The sequence below is a fragment of the Carex rostrata genome, chromosome 4 (assembly GCF_964058835.1).
Source record: "Carex rostrata chromosome 4, lpCarRost1.2, whole genome shotgun sequence".
Taxonomy (NCBI): Eukaryota; Viridiplantae; Streptophyta; class Magnoliopsida; order Poales; family Cyperaceae; genus Carex; species Carex rostrata.
The window spans coordinates 3,972,109-3,980,292 of record NC_135921.1 but is presented as its reverse complement, the minus strand read 5'-3'; positions in this window follow the sequence as shown (position 1 = coordinate 3,980,292).

The window sequence follows — 8,184 nt, the reverse complement described above, 5'->3', positions numbered from 1 at the left end:
ATATTAGTGTAGATCTAATTTGTGTGAATTTTAAAGCTAATCGATCTAGATACATTGATTCAAAAGATTTTTTTTTTTTTTTGAGTTAATACAGAGGATATGAATTCTAAACTTAAAGGGGCAAGTCAAAAAATAAAAAAGTTTGAACGGTGCGATTTCTACCCATTCAAAAAATTTAATTGAGAAAATTTTAAATTTGGAAAATTTTTAGTATGAACAGTATGATGTTAGTGTATATGTAATATTAAATTTAAAATTTATTGAATTGATTTGAAACAGTAAATCTAAACTGTTCAAACTAATTTATTTCTTTAGTTGTGAGTTTATAATTAGTCAAATTTATAAATTTTTGAATTTATTTAATATCAAGTCAAGCGGTCAAAATGTAGGAGTTTTTAAGTTAATTGTAATGTATTCATTTTTTAATATATTTTACTGCTCGACTTGATATTTAAATAAACCAAAAAAATAAAAAATCATGCATGTAAACTTATAACTCACAAGGTAAATTGGTTTGAATGATTTGAATTACTAGTTTGAAGTGTGTTCAATAAATTTTAAAATTAGCGTCATATATGATATCAATATCATATTAAACAGACTCAAAATTATATATATCCTTCTATATACATTGAAATACTAAGTACTGTTTCATTTTCTTTTTTCTTTTATAATATTTTCTATGAATAAAAAATTCTCCTATTAGCCGCGTGCTGTTTTTCTGTCTCGAATTCGTATCTTCTGCATTAGCACATCATGTGTTAATAGATCTGAACCGTTTGATTGAAATCCGCACTAATATATATTAAAGGGCCTTGTGCGTTATAGACAGGGACCATATTGGCTCCGATCCTTATCAAACGGATGAGATGCATTAAACTCAAAAGATTCTCTTTTGAGTTAATGCAAAGGATACACGTTCCCTCATTCGATAACCAATGGATAATATTACTGGTGGCAACGAGCTGACTTGTCATGAGCTAAGTTCCGCTCAAACTCGTCAAGAACTAGCTCGTCTGAGTCACGAGCGAGCTAACTTTAGAGGTCCGAGCTGAAATCTCCGCTTGAGATTGTCATGAGTTGGAATGAGCTGACTCGCTAGGTCTAGCTAGATCTTGTTTTAAGAAGAAAATTAATTATACAAACTTTTTAAATAAAGCTGGACCGAGATAGACAGTACAAAATACAAACAAATTCATACAGATTCACAAATTGATATCTAACTGAACTAGTTCCCAAATTAGCGAAATGTTAGACTCTAACTTAAACTCATTAATTTTAAACCGAGCTAGTAACGAACGAGTTAGACCCCATCTCAATCTAATAACAAATAGTAGATAACTGTAAGCCAAGTGGCCTTATCAGGATTGTTTGACTATTGACTCATAGTTTAATTAGCATCGGAAGGCGTGCTCTGACGTGGCGTCACGACCCTAAAATCGGAATCGGAATCGGAATGCACACCCACCAAGATACCATTCGGTAGAATTCCTGTTTAATGTAAATGTTTCATCTTTTATATATTACCAAATTAAATGATATTAACTGAAATTACGGCCATTTTTATTAATAACCCAAAAAAAAAAGTTTTTTACAAAAGTAACCCCAAAATCTGAGTTTTTCCAAATATAACCAAACCGCCAGGCATGCTGGCGGTCCAGTTCCTTACCAGACCGCCAGGAACCTGGGCGGTCCAGTAGGGACCAGACTGCCAGCGTTCTGGGCGGTCCGGTTTTTTTTTTTTTTTTTTTTTTTTAAGAGAGATCTGATTTTTTTTCTTAATATTTTCATTTGTGAAGTTTTAGTTTTTTTTGCTTAGAGTATTTGTCAAAAAATAACGTCATTTAGGGAGAACCCCTGAGCATCCGAAGCATCAGACTTAAAAACAGAAAATACATAAAATGGGCAAAAAGTGACGCAACCCTAAAAACATAAAAGACATAAAAAAAAAACATAAAATACATAAAAAAAAAACATAAAAGACCCTAAAAACTCTAAAATTATAAAGAAAGGTCCAAAAGTCTATGAAGGAAGGCTCGGATCGCGAATCTGAGCCCGAAAATGGGTGAAACAAATCTATGGATTTGTTTCTGATCGGGCTGTGGAGTTCCTGTCAAAATTTCAGCCCGATCCGACGGACGGATCAAAAGTTACGCCCCTTTTCGTGAAGCATGCGCAGGACCATATTGCATCACATCTTCTGGTTTTGGTTTGAGAAGATCAGATCGGAGAGAAGCGTGAAGCGAAGTGAATGCTATGTTTTAAACCCTAGGCGTGCGTTTGAAAGAGGTGCGCGGGACTTAAAATGAAATTTTTTTAGCTTTACTGTTGGCTGTTTATAAATAGGCGACACTAATAACTAAGAATTTTTTTTAGCTTTAGTGTCGGCTGTTTATAGATAATTCTTGAATAATCTCTTAGGCTTTTAACTAAACAAAATACCGATCGTTGTACTAAAACTTAAACTGCATTTTTGAGGCACTAAACGATGTTTTTTTTTTAATTCTGATGCTTCCGATGCTCAGGGGTTCTCCCTAAATGACGTTATTTTTTGGCAAATACTCTAAGCAAAAAAAACTAAAACTTCACAAATGAAAATATTAAGAAAAAAAAAATCAGATCTCTCTCTCTAAAAAAAAAAAAAAAAAAAAAAAAAAAAAAAAAAAAAAACCGGACCGCCCAGAATGCTGGCGGTCTGGTAAGGAACTGGACACCGCCAGCATGCCTGGCGGTTTGGTTATATTTGGAAAAACTCAGATTTTGAGGTTACTTTTGTAAAAAACTTTTTTTTTTGGGTTATTAATAAAAATGGCCGCTGAAATTGCAACCTTAATTATATTCAGTTTAGACATGTAATGCATGTTGCTAATTTATTATAGTTACTTTTGATATCTAAGAATTCACCTTTGTAGTATTGATTAATTAGTCGTCATCGATTATGAACTCGTAAGTAGGTGCTTGAACTACTAAACGACCCCTTTGTGCATTGGTACTAAGTGGTATTGAAGTCTCTCTGTTACTGCTACGGTATGGAATTGACATGGATCAAAGCGTAAATTTTTATAGTTTGTGGAGTTGACATGTAAATTCTACACCCTTGGTAATATTTCTAATCATAGGGATCTATATGTAAAAAATGAGATTTTGAAATAAATGTCTCGGCAGAGAGCAAATAGAAATTTGATTTTGAAAGTTTTAGATTTGAGCTCGGTGGAATAATTTTTTTTGAACTAGGCCGAATGGGATTGGGCCTCAGACTCAACCAAAAGAATATGAACGTATTAAAATACCAAACCGCAACCTAATAAAATAATATAAATATTAAACACTAAGTGATAATTAACTAATATATTAATTAACTTAAGTAAGTTATTAATAAATATAATTTTGAGAGTATAATTATTATAAATATGTATAAGTAATATAGTTGAGTTATTATAATCTAAAATGCTAGGTTAGCATATAATTTAATGACATGTAAGTACGTATCTTAAAATAATAAATTAATTGAATGCAACTCTAAGACGAATCAATTGACATAATAAATAAATAAAATAATTAGTAAATAAAATAATATGTACTAAATTTGATCCAAAATTTAAATTTAATAAAATGTTAATTAATTGGAGTGATTGAGTAACGTATTTCTATTTACTTCATATTAAAAATAGATTTAATTATTATATTTAGGATAATTAATTAAGTAATGTATTTTATCATAGAATTATCATAATAGACTTAATTGTTAGAATAAATAATTTCAAAACTGAATCGGAATCGTGAATTTTATTATGACTTATTTTATTTAATTAATTGTATTTTTAATTGAAACATGTAAAATTAGTTTAAAAAGCTACGTTTCTAAAATTATAATTAAACTAAAGTTTTAAATAACCAAACGCAACCGTATTTAATAAAATACGTAACTAATACGAATTTAGATAATAACTATTAAATTAACATATTTTATCATAATATTACAATTAGAAATTTAAATTATAATTTAGGTTTCGAATATCGAATTCGAACGACTAGATTAATTATAGTGAATTAAATTAAATCAAAGTGAGTAGACAGTTAGAATAAGTTAACTAAGTATAACACATTTAAAATTATCGTAACTCATGAATAATTATTTTTGCGAATATTTTGACATTAAATTTTTAACAAGTAATTTATCTTCAAATTAAAATACTAAAAATACAATTTATCTTTAAAATCAACTTAGATTAAATTAAGTCAAGTTACTCACGACGAATCCGGATCAAGTCAATTTGACTAAACCGGGTGAGTCGAATTGACTGAATTGACAATTTTTATAAACCGAAAAAAATGAGAATTTAAATTAAACACATTAAATTGGAGCGAGAGTTAGTATAATTTACCGTAGATTTTAATTAGTTATAATTACGTAATTTCATATCAGCAGATCCCTTACGAGTCTGATTCGTGGACTGATCCGGCTAACACGCAGTTCGGAGCAGCCGAGGATTCCACTGATTTTACAGGAGTTTAGCCGTCGCGTCTTCAGCTATTCAGGTGTGGGATATTTGAATTATTTCTTTTGTGGGCATACTCTTATCAGTCGATCCATCTGACCTGACATCTGCACTTTATTTTAAGTAGTTCCATTAAAATTGTAGAGGATGTTTATCCTTTCTGCACTGTATGTAGAAATTGCATAAACCCTGAAAATCCTGAATATACTGTATTTTAGGAGTAAAATAATTAAATAATATTATATATATTATTAGTGTATTAGGTTAGTAGCTTGTCTTCTTCTCGTAGAAGACAATGTTATTATTATTAGTAGTCACATGCACGCATTGGTGAGAGCTGAGCAAAGGCTGAGTGACTTCGTTCCGTCTTGTAGTATGGGATATAGGACGGCCCAACAGGCACTGAACCGGGGTGTAACTTGACTTACCACATGGTCTTTTAGGACTTATATTATATGTATAAATTTTGATTATATATCATTTTTGATCATTTTACCATTACGTGTGGGCCGAACTCAAGTCCTGAGGCACGAAACAATTCGAGAGTGATTCCCCCTACATTAGGAGCTACATGCCTAGAATGGAATTCCAAAGGCCAAACTCGAGCCTTGTGGAATTGTGATGTGGTGCACAAGGCTGGACTCGAGCCCTTGATTGGTCTGGCCGGACGGTAGAGTTCTCTCCTGCTCATGAGGGATGAGATTGATTTATTTTACGACTTGCATTGTATGATTTCTTCTATTTTATATGTTTGGTTGACGAATCGTTTAGGCGAGATGAAACATGGAATTTAAGATATAACCATCTGCTAGTGTGCTATTATCTTGTGGGCAATGCTCGATGTCATTTAGGCAACGTGTATTATTGTGCCTCTGATCACAGTACTTGGATTATATTGTATCGGATCTTTCGATCCTATTGGCAAAGTACGGGGTGATTAAAATAATCTGTATTATTATTATATTTGTACACACAGTGCTTTGGTACTGGACTCCGATTTGATTATTATAACAATGTATTTTCTTTTTATTAGATATTGAGATAGGTTCACACTTGTGCATATTTAATTACAATCATAACTGTACTCAATTTATAAACAAAAGTCTTTTGACTGTAGAGGATCCATGAGGGGATAATTTTTAGGGTTTTGATATCCTCAAACCCATTGATTTAGCTTAACAGCGGAAGTGTGTAAAACAAAAATTTTACGTTTAAGTTAAGCTAAGAATTAAACGAGGTATGTCAGGAAACTTTCCAAAGCGGTCCACCTTTAGTATTCCTTCGGCATCAAAACCTCATTTAATTCATTTACAGATCTACTCCATAATTGATTTTCTAAAGCATTAACTCTATTTACCAATTAAATAGATTAATATAACATGTTTATACCTCGTTTCCAAATCTCAGTTGGAATGTAGCTGAGCGAGAAGATCGATCAGAAATGGTTGCCTCGGAGTATCAAACGAATGATACCTCTATTGGTTATCCACCAGGACTAACCGGAGAGCGGTTTATTTTTTTTTTCCAGAAATACCGTAAACCACGAAATTCTGCAAAAACACTATTCACTGATCTCGTGAAAAACCAAAACCGAGGAAGAGAGAAATTCTAATTAACGAAGTAATCAGATTAACATGTGAATTAGTAATTTTTCTATTTCACCTCACCCCTATATTTATAGGCATTTGAGGAGGTTCGTCAATGACCAAAATACCCCTCAAGTTCGGCCTATTTACCAAAATGCCATGCCACCTTTCATGCCACCTTTCATTCCATGCCACCTTGCATGACACCTTAGGGTGTAGAAGCATGATAAGAGTGTGGAAGGTGGTGTGTCATGAGTAAAAGGCTTTATAAATTGGGCTTTGACTTTGGGCTTTTAATTTTAATTAAGGCTTTGATTATTTTTGGGCTTTAAACCCATAATTCAAATCCATAATTAGCAATTAAAATCCAAATCAAATATATATATAATTGTCATGTACAATTATATTTCTTTTCGGTTGTTGTTCGGTAACTTTTTTACAACGTAACGTGTACGTTTATAAATTAACCGTTGTTTCTGCTTGTCATTTTTATATGACATTTATAATTTAATTATATCATGTATAATTAATTATAACCATCTTAATATTAATTATAATCAATTTATAATTAATCAGTAAGATTCTCCGAGTAGCTCCTATATGATGTGACCCAATAGGATCTGTGTTATGTTGGTAAATAAAGTTAAAACTGTTTTAACTTCTATAATCATGAGCGGCATCTGGCAGTATACATCATGACCATCCAATTACACAGATGATGCTGTACTGTATAATATCACGATCCAGTAAACAATTTACTTGTGTCAGTTATCAGATCAGTTTCAAGGTAGATGTGTGTCATCCTTGCTAACTGAATCTTTTCTTGATCTTGAGCATATTATCAAATATAATTACTCTTGTAATTATACCGCATGCAGATAATCTAACTCTACCAAGGGGCCCAGTGATGCTATAACTCGTATAAAATACGAGGGACAAATAGTATTCTTGGTAAACTATCACTTCCTCAGCTAAGCTATACATATGGAAAAGCTACCGTTATGACTGTTTTTTACAGACAGCGTTAGATAACAATCACACATACATATTTCTCAGTGGGAACGATAAATACCTCATATTGTAGAACTTGACACTGAATGAAAATATTAATGACACGAACACAATTTTATTTAATGTTTCATTCGGGGTCTGTCAAATATCATGTTCCTAGAACATGTATCTATGTGATTAAAATGACATCTCGTGTCAATGGTTTGTAAAACTTAACCATCTTTTAATCCACATACTAACCTAGTAACGGTTAATTAGTGTTCCTGCTAATTACCTCGGTTAGTGACTTCTTAAGAATATATATCATCTTTATTATGGAGTTTCACAATTCTAGTCATGAACTCGAAATGATCCATAATACAATAATATTCAAGGCAACAAAATGATATATAATTAAACATTCAATTCATGAACAAAGCTTTATATGATAATTTATCGCATTATTGACTTCTAGATTATTACTAACTAACATAATTTTGGGTCACATACTGGGCGATTCGTCACTCACTCACAAGTTGTTTCGTGCGTTTTAGGTACAGAGTTTAGCGATCCGCAGCAGGAGTTGTCAGGAGCTGTCTTCGATGGCCACGTCGCTTGATTAGTTAGGATTAGGTTTTGATTAGGTTTACGAGTCCCGTATTTGTTGTTTTTTTATATACGGGCTCGTTAGATCATGTATTCTCTTCACTAGATATGACATGGGCTGGATTGTACTATATGTATGTTTATTTATTTGTTATGTGGCTGATGCTTGATATTTATATTTCGCTTCCGCTGTTTATTATTTTGTTATTTTCTGCCTTGCGTGTTTATTGATTAATAAACACGAGGTGATGCTAATCACACCTTCGGAATTTTTGGTTTGGGGTGTGACAATTCCAACGGTACAACCGAACACTCATATAGTATATTCTCATAATTATTTTTGTGCATACTAATGAGTATGGATTTCCGCAAATAAAAAAGTGGATTTCCGAACCTGTCAAATCCCATCCCGCACAATCCCATGACAAACGAACAGGCTCTAAATCAAATATGAATCCTTTGCATGTCAAAAGTAAATTATAAATTAGCAACCTTTACATTAT